The sequence below is a fragment of the Schistocerca americana genome, chromosome 3 (genome assembly GCF_021461395.2).
Source record: "Schistocerca americana isolate TAMUIC-IGC-003095 chromosome 3, iqSchAmer2.1, whole genome shotgun sequence".
NCBI lineage: Eukaryota > Metazoa > Arthropoda > Insecta > Orthoptera > Acrididae > Schistocerca > Schistocerca americana.
The window spans coordinates 297378873-297393604 of record NC_060121.1 but is presented as its reverse complement, the minus strand read 5'-3'; positions in this window follow the sequence as shown (position 1 = coordinate 297393604).

Genomic DNA, 14732 nt, shown 5'->3' with positions numbered 1-14732 from the left:
TATTTGGTTGATATGTGGCATTCAGCTGAGTATCAGTATCTCTTAAATTAATGTTCTTGTCTTGCCCTTAAGGCATAAAATTGTTATTCTTTTATATGGGGCCTTCAGCCGAATTTTACATGAGATGTTTTAAGATAAGGCCTTCTGCGTTTTAAATTGAAACCCTTTTTCTAGGCCTTAAGCTGTTAAACATATTTTTTTTTGCTACATGGCCTACAGCTGATTGTTAACATCTCTTAAATTAATGTTCTTGTCTTGCTCTTAAGGCATGAGATTGTTATTCTTTATAGGTGTCTTCAGCCAAATTTTATGTGAAATGTTTTAAGATACGGCCTTCTGCCTTTTAAAATTGAAACTCTTCTATCTAGGGCTAAAGCCGTTAAATTATTTTTTAATGTGCGGCTTTCAGCCGAGTTTTAATATCTCTTAAATTAATGTACTTGTCTTGCCCTTACGGCATAAGATTGTCATGCTTTTGTATGGGGCCTTCAGTCGAATTTTGCATGAAATGTTTTAAGATAAGATCTTCTGCCTTTTGATTGAAACTCTTCTTATTGCTTAACATGCAGCCTCTAGCCAAGTTCCATTAAAATTAAATTGCTAAGGCTCTCAGCCTGTTTAGATTGAACATTTAGAAGAACCTTGTATTTCAATTTCTTGCTTAGGCCTGTCTTGCATTTTGAGTGTGGCCTTGAGCCGATCTAAAGTTAAACAATGGAGGGCAATTAAGGTTCTGAGTGTTTTGCATCCTTGTTGTAATATTGTGTGTTGATCAATAAAGTTTGTATGTTGAGTGCAACTGACGGCAACTTATTTTAGCCCCTTTCCACACCCATATCCGCTCTATCCTGCTAGTCCAAGCATTTGAGGTCCTTTCTGAGAATTGTCACACAAGTAGGACATGCTGCTTTAGTTGTGCAACGATGCTGATGTCAATGGTCACGTGAATATTTTCACACCCCTAGACGAGGTTCTCGACGTCGACATAGCACAGACGCCCTATCCTATTGCAAGGGAAGCAATAGCAAATCGTAGAGCTACCACAGCACAAAACGAACTGGTTATTAGCAGTGGGACTAAGGGCAGGCACACCTCTATCACGTCTTCCACTCACGCCACAGAATCTACGTGCACGGCTCGACTGGTGCTGTCAGGAGATCATTTTGAAAATGCAATGGAGCGCCGTGGTCTTCAGTGACGAAAGCAGATTCTGTCTGCGCGCCAGTGATGCTCGTTTGTGTATACGCCCCAGGCCTAGAGAGCGCTGTCTCGTAGAGTGCATTCATCCAAGACACACTGGCTCCAACCCAGGCCTTATGGTCTGAGTGTGATAAGCTACAACTCTCTTCCACCTTTGGTTTTCCTGGTGGGGACGCTAATCAGCGATCCATACATGTAGAAACGTGCTAGATCCGTATTTTTGCCGTATTTGCAACAGGAAGGCGTTGTGTTGTTCCTGCAGGATAACGCCGACCCACACACTACCCGTAAATTCAACATTCTCTGCAAGATGTGTAGCAACTTCCATAGCCAACACTATCTCCGGACTTGTCTCCAACCGAGCACCTGTGGGACATGAGGGAACGGGGAATAAGTCGTGCGACTCGTCAACCAACAACTCTTACAGAGCTATGTGAACAGGTCGAGCGGGAGTGGTATAATGCATCCGAGGACGGTATTCGCCATCTGCACGGTCGACTGGATACCAGAGTCAGCGGCTGCATTGCCACTTGTGGAGGGTACACAGTGTAGTAGTACGGGTGATTCGGCATGGGTCTATAGCTGGTAGCTCAGAACCGCCTGTGATATTGTTTTGTAATTGTAATAGTTTCTTGCATTCCATATGCACTGTTGAAACAATAACTCTTGAGTGGATTGGAAACATCTAAAATGGTGTACTATTTTTTCCGGCAGTGTATTTCAACCGATAACTTATAGCTAGCGCCAAGGTGAAATGTTAGTTTCGATGTGTATGTTACATTCGCACCAAGTTTGTATCTTTACTCAGCTCAAAGAAATAAGATGAATCTTTTCGAAACACCTTCTACTATGAAGGAGAATGTAATACTTCCCTTTGTTACAAGTGTCCCGAGAAATTATAGTGTAATGCTCAGGGTTTTTAGTTATCGTCAGGTAGAAACGTCAACAATCATAGAATAAATTCAGAGACATGCTGATCCTCTTTTAACAGTGTAAAGGTGTTGTTCTTAGCGTTTCGAGTCGTTATCAGGACAGTAATAATCGAATAACTTAAGACATACGCTGCTGGAATTGTAATTGGACATTGTGTTGTAACGCCGACCGGAACGGTCGCGGGGTCGAAGTGACGGAAAGCGCGGCGGGACCCGTGGAGCGGCCCGCAACAACAACATAAGGGCAGAGGACGGACACGACCAACGAAGGACAGAACGAACAACAACAAGATCGAAAAACGGAGTCACAAGGAAAACTAACAACGACGTCCACTTGTACACCACAGAACAAGAAAGTAAATAAGCTGTCTAAGGCGAGGCGATGTGTCCAGAGACGTACGAAAGGTTAGACTGGATGGCTGAGCTTTTTTTTTTCCTTTATTGAATTTCGATATTTCGATTCCCCCCGAAGAAGGCGGGCTGGCAGCAGCTTAGTACTTAGTACGTTGCTCTGCAGCCTACAGACTTTTTAAAACGTAAGAAGAAGAGAAGAAGCAATAAACGCGGGCGATAAAACGGTGACTTAAATTGTAAAATGGCGGAAAATTGTGGAAAGTTAAAACATAAAGCAAATGGTTGGCAATGCTAATAAAATACACAGGAATCAGACAAGTAACATAGTAGACAGCCAATTAAAAAACATGGCGACAGTCTGGTTTCTGTTCGCGGGAGATATAAAAACCACACCCAGCGACAGTATGATGTCCGTTCGCAACACTTCCGAAAAGACACATAACACTGAACACTCACTGTAAACATTGCACGAAAATGTCGGCGCAAAGATGACACTCCCTAGCCAAGGGCAGATGGGGGGGGGGGGGGGGGCTGGACAGATGAGGGGGAAAACAAGGAGGGAGGAGAGGAAAAACGAAAGGGGGTGGAAACCAACGGAGGGAGAGGAGTCATAAGGGGGGAGGGGCAGGGCAGACACGAGAGGGAATGGAAAAAGGCAGAGGAGGGACATGTAAAAGGACTCGGGGGAGAGAAGGGGGGGGGGGGGGGGGCAGGGAGAGGGTGGGTGGGGAAAAAAAGACGATGGAAGGGGGTGAGAGGGAGCCCAGGAAAAGCTGGCTGAGCGAGAGGCAGGCGCTTAAGTACTCTACCGGGGGCGCCGCTATTGGCCGCTGGAACCACGTGTTCCACTGTGGCGCCCTAACGCTAAATGCAGGCCAGGAGGCGCGCGCCGCCACAGCTTACGGCGCGATGGTGCAGAGACCTCTAGGGGTCTTCTATGTCCATGACGTCTGGCGGGGATTCAAATTCCGCGGCGCGCGGTACCAGAGATTATATACCTGGAAATGGGTTGAAATGGAAATTTCTTGCAGATGGACCGCACTGTGCTTGCGAAACACTCTTAAGTTGGGAGAATGATTTTTCGATGACGAGTGTGCAAAATATATACTGCCTCTGTCGAACACGTGATGGCGGGATCGTGTGAATAAGGTAACGTGCAGTGTATGGTGGCATGTTTCCGTCAATTTGTACGAGAATTAGACAGGGTAGAATCTTCGAAGAATGGACACGAAGTGTTCTTTCCCATGCAGTCGCTAACGTCTCACGCAACATTAAACCTAACAGTCTCTGAAGATTACACCGGCACTTTTTCTACTCTCAAGCTGACGCAACACCGGAATTTACTTAATACTTTGCTAGTTATTGCCGGCTACAGTTACGAGACTACACGAGACACACCCTGGTATCGATTCTCTCGCGCGGCGGTGACAACCTGAAAACAAAGAGACCGGCGGGAAGAATTCTGAGGCAAGACCCGAATAAGTGGATGAAAACAGACAAATCCAATTTTAAAGCAATATTTTAATCTCTTGCGGAACATATATGCAAATGATGTTGCGACTGTTCTGTAAAGAACACTGTACGCCACATCTCCGTCACACAGCGGCGAAAGTGCAGCGCCCTGCCGCCGTAGAAAGTGAAAGCCGATGCGTGAGAAGGCACGTCCGACCACCGCCTGCTGCATATGCAACACGAATGTAGACGCGAGGCAAGGGTTGCCGTTAGGCGCCTGCGGGGCGTTTGCGAGGCGATGACGGCACTCCCTCTAGCTTATTAGCACGGCCTCGGCGTTGCAGAGGTGCCCAGCGCCAGCATTTGTGAGACTAGATGTTCCCCGGCTCCATCATTGGCGACATGCGTCCAGTGCGCACTAAACACTTGTAGTTATGCAGCTCCCTAATGTTTTCACACGGTATTTTTCACTGTGGCGTGCTGTCCTGTTTTGTAACATCATATACAGGGTGGTCCACTCATCGTTACCGGGCCAAATACGTCACGAAATAAGCGTCAAACGAAAAAACTACAAAGAACGAAACTTGTCTAGCTTCAAGGGGCAAACCAGATGGCGCTATGGTTGGCCCGCTACGTGGTGCTGCCATAGGTCAAACGGATATCAGCTGCATTTTTTTAAATAGGAACCCCCATTTCATTACACATTCGTGTAGCACGTAAAGAAATATGAATGTTTCAGTTGAAGCACTTTTTTCGCTTTGTGATAGATGGCGCTGTAATAGTCACAAACATATGGCTCACAATTTTAGACGAACAGTTGGTAACAGGTACTTTTTTAAATTAAAATACAGAACGAAGGTACGTTTGAACATTTTATTTCGGTTGTTCCAATGTGATACATGTACCTTTGTGAACTTGTCATTTCTGAGAACGCATGCTTTTGCAGCGTGATTATCTGTAAATACCACATTAATGCAAAAAATACTCAAAATGATGTCCGTCAACCACAATGCATTTGGCAATACGTGTAACAACATTCCTCTCAACAGCGAGTAGTTCGCCTTCCGTAATGTTCTCATATGCATTGACAATGCGCTGGTGCATGTTGTCAGGCGTTGTCGGTGGATCAAGATAGCAAATATCCTTCAACTTTCCCCACAGAAAGAAATCCCGGAACGTCAGATCCGTTGAACGTGCGGGCCATGGTATGGTGCTTCGACGACTAATCCACCCGTCATGAAAATGCTATTCAGTACCGTTTCAACCGCACGCGAGCTATGTGCCTGACATCCATCATGTTGGAAGTCCATCGCCATTCTGCCATGCAGTGAAACATCTTGTAGTAACATCAGTAGAACATTACGTAGCGAATCAGCATACATTGGACCATTTAGATTGCCATCGGTAAAATGGAGGCCGATTATCCTTCCTCGCGTACAAAAAATCTGTCGTCGTCCCGTAATTTCTCTTGTGCCCAGTGGCAGAACTGTACACGTCGTTCAAAGTCGTCGCCATGCAATTCCTGGTGCATAGAAATATGGTATGGATGCAATCGATGTTGATGTAGCATTCTCAACAACGACGTTTTGGAGATTCCCGATTCTCGCGCAATTTCTCTGCTACTGATATGCAGATCAGCCGCGACATCAGCTAAAACACCTACTTGGGCATCATCATTTGTTGCAGGTCGTGGTTGACGTTTCACATGTGGCTGAACACTACCTGTTTCCTTAAATAACGTAACTATCCGGCGAACAGTCCGGACACTTGGATGATGTCGTCCAGGATACCGAGCATCATACATACCACACGCCCGTTGCACATTTTGATGACAATAGCCATACATCAACACTATATCGAACTTTACCGCAATTGGTAAACGGTCCATTTTAACGCCGGTAATGTATCACGAATCAAATACAGTCCGCAGTGGCGGAATGTTACGTGATACCACGTACTAATACGTATGTGACTATTAGAGCGCCATCTATCACAAAGCGAAAATAGTGGTCCAATTAAAACATTCATATTTCTTTACGTACTACACGAGTATGTAATAAAAATGGGGGTTCCCATTTTAAAAAACGCAGTTGGTATCCTTTTGACCTACGGCAGCACCATCTAGCGGACCAACCATAGTGGCATCTGGTTTCCCCCTTCTAGCTAGATGAGTTTCCGCCTTTGTAGTTTCTTCATTTGATGCTTATTTACTGAGATATTTGGCCCAGTCACTATCAATGTATATGTCTGACGTACTCTGCGTTATAGGCGCAAGCAGAAAGTAGTTTCCCGTGAGGAGTGTTTATCTCAAGCACCGCCACGGTGTACGTTTTCCATGGTTTCTGTAAATCAATTAAAACGAATGATGGAATGGTTTTTTGATAAAGACATGACCACTTTGTTTCCCTCCTTTCTTCTGTGGGAGTTTATGATCTGCATTTAATAAAGTCGTCGTTGACAGGACGGAAAATCATCTTCGTTAAATTTTCTCTTTATCTCAATGTAGTAGTGCCATATAGTGCCTAATTTTGCAACTGGGTAGGTTAAACTGTCCAGTCTACTCTGCTCCCTGTCGGGAAATCCTGTAATGGAGTTGGGTGCGCCTACCTGGAGCATCCGCTCCTTCCGTTAAGGGCGCTGCCGCACTGGGACACCACGGCGGTTCTGCTGGCGTCTCTGGCGACAGCGAGCTCCTTCTGCCGAGACGTCTCTCAGTAGAGACGCCAGAGAGGGGATTTCTTCCGTCTGCGGTCAGTATTTAAATGGACGTAGAAGAGACAGTAGCTGCATTTGTATGCGACGTCGAAATAAACAGAGAACGCAGAAAAAGAAAGAGTGGATACATCCCTTCATTGCTGAACTTGACATAAATGGGTTATTTCACACCCTTCACTAAGATTTAAGAAACTGGGATGATAATTTTTTCTATTACGTGACAATGTCAGTACGTTCATTCGACGAGTTAGTGGAGATCTGTCGAGATGAACTGAAGAAAGACGACACTTTTTTAATGAAAGCCATCCCGCCAGAAGGAAAGGTTTACGTGACATCAAGGTAACTACGTGTCTAATCAATAACTAATTATCCGTTATTTACAGTGATATTTAAAATTTTAGTAGTAGCTGTAATACATAGATAAAAGGGATTTTTCTATTCATGTTTGAAAAGATTTTTATTATAAAAGTAAATTCAACTTTTCAAAAACAGACATAATGCCTGATGGGATATTGCAATCACTGGTTATACAATGTTGCTTATAATCCGCCTTGACTGCAAAAAATGTTTATTCACATGACCGATTTCAGTTCCTCTAGAACCATGTTCAGATCTGAAACGATAATGGTACTAATTTACTATTCCACATGTAACGCCGGAAATGCATATCCTCCTATTTTCATCTATTGTACTATTATTTTTTTTCCTTGTTTTGTTACCTCAAGATATGACATTTCTGTCTCTTTATATATTGTAATTGTTTTACTGTTTGTATATATATATTTATGCACTTATGTCGATGTATAATTGGTTTGTTTCGTAAATATTATTTGTATTTTTACGCTGGGTCTTGCCTAGGGAAAACTGCTATCGAACGATTACATCGATAGGTCGTGTGAAGACTCAAAGTGTGTAGGATCTTTGGTAGTGTTAACTCTGCCGCGTGGAGCGCGGGCAGTGAGAGTCTGGCGGGAGTAGCGAGTGGAGCAGGTGTTGTGTGACGCTCCCGCGAGTTGCCGCGCTTTCGGGGTTTGGCAGCATGTAATTGCGCTCGGCTCGCGATGATTGTTTCTGACATGGTGTCGCGGACGGGAAGCATTAGCTGGCGCACATCAAGAGCCCATTTCGCCTGGTGACCGTGTCGAGAAGAAGGCGCGCCAACATCCAGCTTCTGCAACAGCGACGGCCGACAATGAGTGACTGTCGCCACCTCCTCGATCGACGGCTTCAAACCTTCAATCAACCAACAAGGAAGACTAAAAGCACGTAATGTTTCAGAAGTGTATGGCAGACCTCAGCTTTTCAAATTGTTCCATTTGCCTCGCAAAATTACAGCAACTTAGCATGAACCTTTGTTGCTCATTGTCCCAATTGCATTGCCAAGCAGGGTCCCTTCCTTTTCCGAAATGAACCCGAGTGTCGTTGAAATTCAAACGCCAGCATTAAAATAATATAATTAGATTTCACTGCTTCAATTTCAAAGTTCAGTAGCTGGCTACAATATTTAGGTTACACGAGCACAAATTTAGAGTGCGAGTTTTGTTAGCATATTTTAGCTTACCTGTGACTGCAGCTCAGCTTGGTACGTACTAAATTTTACTATTGTTAATAGTTCAGAATCATTTAATTCAAGTTCAAAGTAAAATCTCTTGTTTCTAAATTGCGTAGAGTCAAGTTGCTTTTGAAATGATTGTTGAGGTAGTCCAAGACTAACCGTATTTTACTGGATTTCGATGTGCTTCAGAAAGAAAGCTCACTATTAACTTCAGTCATTAAATTAACTTTCGATTTTCCGGTTTTATTAATTCTTTTGCTAAATTAAGTCAGAGTGTAGCGAAATTTATTACTTCTGACAAACTTTCAGTTTTCACACTACACGTGTCAACCTTCAGTCGCCACGCTTCTAGCGTTAATTATATGTGTAATAACCTTTCTTTTTCAGTTACTATAGTAATTGTCCTTAGGACTGGCGACCGTGATTTCCCCCAAATCTCAAATATCTAATTACCGCTAGTTAATTGTTAACGTAACGGCCGCACATTTACTTTCTTTATTTACTTTACCCCTTTTCAAAATTAATTTCCACCAGTTTCATTTGCATTTTTCCTTTCATTTAGATGTAAGCCTTTCCTCCCTCTTTACCGATAGATTAACTTCGGTGACGATTGCTTTTCCCAAATTTCCATTAGGTACACGCGGTTTAATTTTTCACTGTCATTAAGGTCGATAAGTGAGGGGGGAGGTTACACGTGGCGACCTGGTGACAGGACAATCTTCAAATTTGAGGTTGTTCTGGACACGAATTTTGCATTGTGCAAATCTCGTAACAAAGTACTGGTTACGAAATGGTCGATACGTCAGCGAGAATATTCGTGTGAGGAATCCTAATTAGAGTTGAGATTTTGCATTTATATTGAAAATTATTAAAATGAGTGACGGCAACAATTACCAAAATTTGGTAGACTTGGATACGGAACAATCGGTCGAACAGTGGGAAACGCGCACAGCGGTACCCATTGTTCCGGGGCAGGCGGCTAGCATGAAAGATGCGACCGCCGAAACGCAACAAAGAGCAGAAATGGAATTCCAGACTTTAGAAAATGTTTCGGAATCGGAAGTGAAAATCAAATCTGAATCCCTTGATGACGAATACGGGGGGACAATTAAAGAGGAAGCCACTACGGAAGTAAAACCGGTGGTTTCCGGGAATTTAACTGATTTATTGAATGTTTTGATTAACGAAATCAAGAGTCAATCGGCAGAAATTAAAGATCAGGCTGCCAAGCAAGAAGCTCAGGCTGCCGAGCAAGCAGCTCAGGCTGCCAAGCAAGTAGCTCTGTCTGAAAAAATTGAACGAATGCTAGACAATCAGAACAAAGCTATTAATGTTGTTAACAACAATGTTGAAGTTGTTAACACAAAAGTTGATAAAATCAAAGACGATATTGTCGTGATTAATACCGAAATCGGTAACCTTAAACAGGAAATGATAGGCGTTCAGGCGGAAATTGCGAGCATAAATACTCGTTTTGATTCCGAAATTAGCAGAATCGAGAAAAGTGTAGGAGACGCAGTTGCTCCGATCATCGAGAATAAGGTGACGGAACAAATTCAATTAGTGAGAAAAGAGGATCAACAGAAGGTGGAAACTTTAAAGGCTTTAGTATCCGAAGTAGATACCAAAGTGACGAAGCAGGCTAACACCTGCGAAGAGAAAAAGAGGGAAGTGGAAACGCTTGCGACAACCACTTGCCAAGTGATTACGAGGGTGTCGGAATTAGAAAGGAAACTTGACGAAAAACAGAGCTATGTGCCAATCTGTGCACATAGTTCGGAGTTGTTGACGAAAGAGGAGCGGTTCGACCCCTTGAAAAAAGGCGGTATACACCCGACGGATTTCATTAAAAATTGTGAAAGAGTTTTACCCAGATCATGGACTAATGAGAGAAAAATTAATGCGGTTATTGATGTGTTGGCTGGTGATGCCAAGCGTTGGGGCCTAAACCTCAACATTACGAACCTGACTTTTGACGAGTTTAAAAATTTGTTTCTGGCTGAATACTGGTCAGAGCAAAAACAGCAAATTGTCTGGCGCGAATTTGTCGTATCGAGGCCTTTCGATGCGAATTCGCGCGGCTCGATGAAGGAGTTTTGTGAGGGCTGGATCCGCAAGTTGGAATATTTGCGTGATCGCCGCACGGAATCCGAAATAGTCTGGGAACTCTACAAAAAGCTTCCAGATGATACAAAACGCTACGTAGGAAGCAATTACAGGACAATAAATGATTTCCTGGAAAGAGTGGAGGACGAGGACAATTGGCGCAATAATCGCGACAGTGGTAGAGGCCGTGGTAACAACAACGGGGACCACAGCAACCACACCAACGATAACCATGGGAATAATGGATACCGCAACCATGGCAGCAATAACAATAATGGTTCGGACCGTAATAACAATCGGTACAATGCAAATAATAACCGGAATGACGGAAACCAGTATCATACTAGCGTGATACGGGCTGCGCAGAATAGTAATAACGCCAGATGGTGTGACCAGCCGCCTCAGCAGTATCCGGGGAGCGTATCTGCTGGGACGAGACAGGGAAACCATTAGCCGCGCCGGTGAGGGGCCGACCGGGCGTGGAGAAATTTTGGCGGCCCAATAACAGGAGAAAACCCAGGTGTCGTCGTTATGAAAATTCCGTATGGAATAATCAACGGCGGGAGAGTGTGCCAGTGTTAGGAGAAAGGAGTGCACCCACAAGTAGTAGATCAGCTGTAGACACGGCAGTAGGAAGTACATTCACTGTCAGTGAGAACAATTTAAGTAGTGTTCCGGAAATCGATTATAAAGTGGCAGCTGTAATACCCACAGCGGAACTGGAGATTGAGTTTAAGAATGATTCGCAAGTGTTGAAAGAAGATCAGATGTCGGATAAAACGTCCGTCATCGAGCGGGGAGATGCAGAGAGGGATGAGGTCTGGTTAAGGCAGTTCGGTCGCTTATACGACGAACTAAGAGATTATAGGGGCCTGTACGGGAGAAGTGTTTATGGGGAGCGCGGGCAGGATTTGCCGCGTCTCGTCCCGCAGGAAGATAGTGATTGTGAAGTGATAGAAAGTTCTGGCCCTAACCGGCAGACTTTACTAGAAATAGTTGATGTTAATGGGGAGCACGAGCAAGATGCGTCGTGTTTCGTCCCGCAGGAGTTGAATGTTGAAGTAGTAACGGAAAGTTCTGGCCCTAACCGGCAGACTTTACCGAAAGTTGTAATGGTAGAAGTAGCCGACCCATCCGACGCGAACATCCAGTTTAAACATTGCGAGAGTATTAAGGAGAAAGATTACGAAAATTTTAGTGATAGCCGAACACGATTGGTAGAAAAGCACGTAGATTACAGCGTGTATGAGGTTAGAGCTGACATTATACGGTCAGAAGATAACAATGTGGGTTGCGCAGATCTAGAGGAAGTAATTGCAGATACTACTGGGTACATGTCTCCAGGTAGATTGGCAGATGAGATCAATCTGATTAAAGAGGAATCAACGAAGGTGACAATTAGTGAATTGATAGCAAAGCAACACTCACTAGTTGACGAGTTACAGGAAAAGGTTTCGGTATTGGAGGCGACGCTACAGACTAAGCCTCAGGACAAACGTGTTGAAATTAAAACTGTATGTGAACAGAGGCTGAAAAAGCCGCCAGATAAACCGGATTTAGGATCAAAGCCGGATGGTTTTTTCTGGAGTGACCTGGATATAGACGAGGATTTACTGTGGGAAAATAAAGAAACAGTCGAGGACAAGTGTAGACAGATAGTAGTGTCTGTTAATATGCACGACCTACAACTAAACGTGTTGATTGACACCGGTGCAGAATTGAGTGCTGTATCTGGGAAAATATTTGAGTTACTGAAAGACAGATCTGGCATCGTAGTTATGCCAGTAACAGGAGTGAAAATTATCGGTGCTACTGGGAAGGCCAGTAAACCGGTCACAAAACAGATTTTTGTCAACTTCGAGATATGTGGGGCACGATTTGAACGAGAGTTTGTCGTCGTGCCAGACTTAACTACGGAAGTAATTATCGGGTTAGATTGGCTATTAAAGTACCGTGCAGTGATTAATTGCGAAAGCAAAACTTCGACATGTACGTCACAAGATAAAGCAATAGTAGTTAGTTTTGACGAGGCAGGAGACGGTGTGCATAGGCAATACCAGCCTATACACATTGTTAACTGGCCGGATGACATTGACGTAGGAATGAATTTGAACTGCCGTAACGTGAGGAATCTCGGCATTGACAAAAGTGTAGAAAGTGAATTGGAAGAGATAATCAAATTCCCTACACGGATTGACATTAGTATTGGTGTGAAAAAAGATCGCTTGCGAGAAGTAATGAAGCTAAGAGCCGATGCTCGCATACGTCGTCATGACGCTAAAGCGCGTTTTGCTAAGTTTGCAATCGGAGACTTAGTACTTGTAAAAGCTCATGAGAAATCGAGCGAGACAGACAATGAAATCTCTAAATTTAAGTTTGTTTATAATGGACCATATAAAGTCATTGGTATACCTCACACAAATGCTTATTGCTTAGAGTATCCAAGCTCTGGAAAACGATTAGGTATGCGGAATATAGTAGACTTGAAATTGTACCAACCTAGGATCGATTAATACCACACAATGCGTAATTTGTACAATATGTAAATATAGAGTGTAAGATTTAAGGTTTGCTAGATTGCCATGCTTTTGCCTGACCAAGAGGACATTAAAGAAGTTGTAATTAATAAGTAATTAATTTTGACTAAATGATTTAAGAGAAAGTGATTATTTATCAATTGAAAAATCCAAGCTGCTAGTTTAAGTTTTCAGCTGAGTCACAGTAGATTAAGCAATGTAAATATGATATTGTAACTAGCTGTAAGATTTCATGAATATGTGTTTTACTAGTCATTGCCGATGCACTTAGACGGTGTTTTAAGTTTCAGGCTAGTACATGCGTGTGATGATGGACAGTGTTGAGTTATCCACTGTGATAGTGTTAATGGACTCCTTGAGATTACTCGGGAGTGAGTTTTCCCCAAAGAATTCAGTGGAGCGGACGTTCTGGAAATGCCGTTAGACAGGCGAGTGAGATCAAGCGTGCCGCACCGGCGGGCGCAACAATACTGACGAGGCGGAGCCGCTGTCGGCTCTTGTGCCGCCGTAGGCTCTCCGTGCCGCTCTCGGCATTCTTTGTACTTGCGGGTACGAAAGGCGGAATAGTTTTTCTTCCCGGACAGCTGATGTGAAAGAATTCTGCTGTCAATATTTATGTTTTTTTCGATCTACTGAATATTATTTTCTTGTTTAGCGTTAAGTAGATTCTCGTGACGAGAATATTAATTATGAAAAGGTTATATAAAATGTGTAGTCTATTTAATTATTTATTTGCGTATTTTGATCTACCTGTTTTTATGACCATGCAATCTAATTAATTTTGCAAATAGTATTCCATTTCTCATAGTGTTACGCATTTTAATGATTTTGGAATAGCTAAACCATTTTCTATATTTTCTATGAATTTTAATATGTTGTCAACCGGTTTTATTTTGTGCAAGGTGACAGAGTGGAATAAGATTAGGAGTGTCTCCACTGAATTATTATGGTCTAAAAATTGATTTATGGTTAATTAGACGAATGCTAACTTTTGTTGATGTTTTGGGCATATGCATTTCCGCTGTTTCTTTTTTGGGACATTTTCTGAGTTTGTTTACGTTACACGAACATCCTCAGACAATGTGGGGCACGTGTAACGCCGGAAATGCATATCCTCCTATTTTCATCTATTGTACTATTATTTTTTTTCCTTGTTTTGTTACCTCAAGATATGACATTTCTGTCTCTTTATATATTGTAATTGTTTCACTGTTTGTATATATATATTTATGCACTTATGTCGATGTATAATTGGTTTGTTTCGTAAATATTATTTGTATTTTTACGCTGGGTCTTGCCTAGGGAAAACTGCTATCGAACGATTACATCGATAGGTCGTGTGAAGACTCAAAGTGTGTAGGATCTTTGGTAGTGTTAACTCTGCCGCGTGGAGCGCGGGCAGTGAGAGTCTGGCGGGAGTAGCGAGTGGAGCAGGTGTTGTGTGACGCTCCCGCGAGTTGCCGCGCTTTCGGGGTTTGGCAGCATGTAATTGCGCTCGGCTCGCGATGATTGTTTCTGACATGGTGTCGCGGACGGGAAGCATTAGCTGGCGCACATCAAGAGCCCATTTCGCCTGGTGACCGTGTCGAGAAGAAGGCGCGCCAACATCCAGCTTCTGCAACAGCGACGGCCGACAATGAGTGACTGTCGCCACCTCCTCGATCGACGGCTTCAAACCTTCAATCAACCAACAAGGAAGACTAAAAGCACGTAATGTTTCAGAAGTGTATGGCAGACCTCAGCTTTTCAAATTGTTCCATTTGCCTCGCAAAATTACAGCAACTTAGCATGAACCTTTGTTGCTCATTGTCCCAATTGCATTGCCAAGCAGGGTCCCTTCCTTTTCCGAAATGAACCCGAGTGTCGTTGAAATTCAAACGC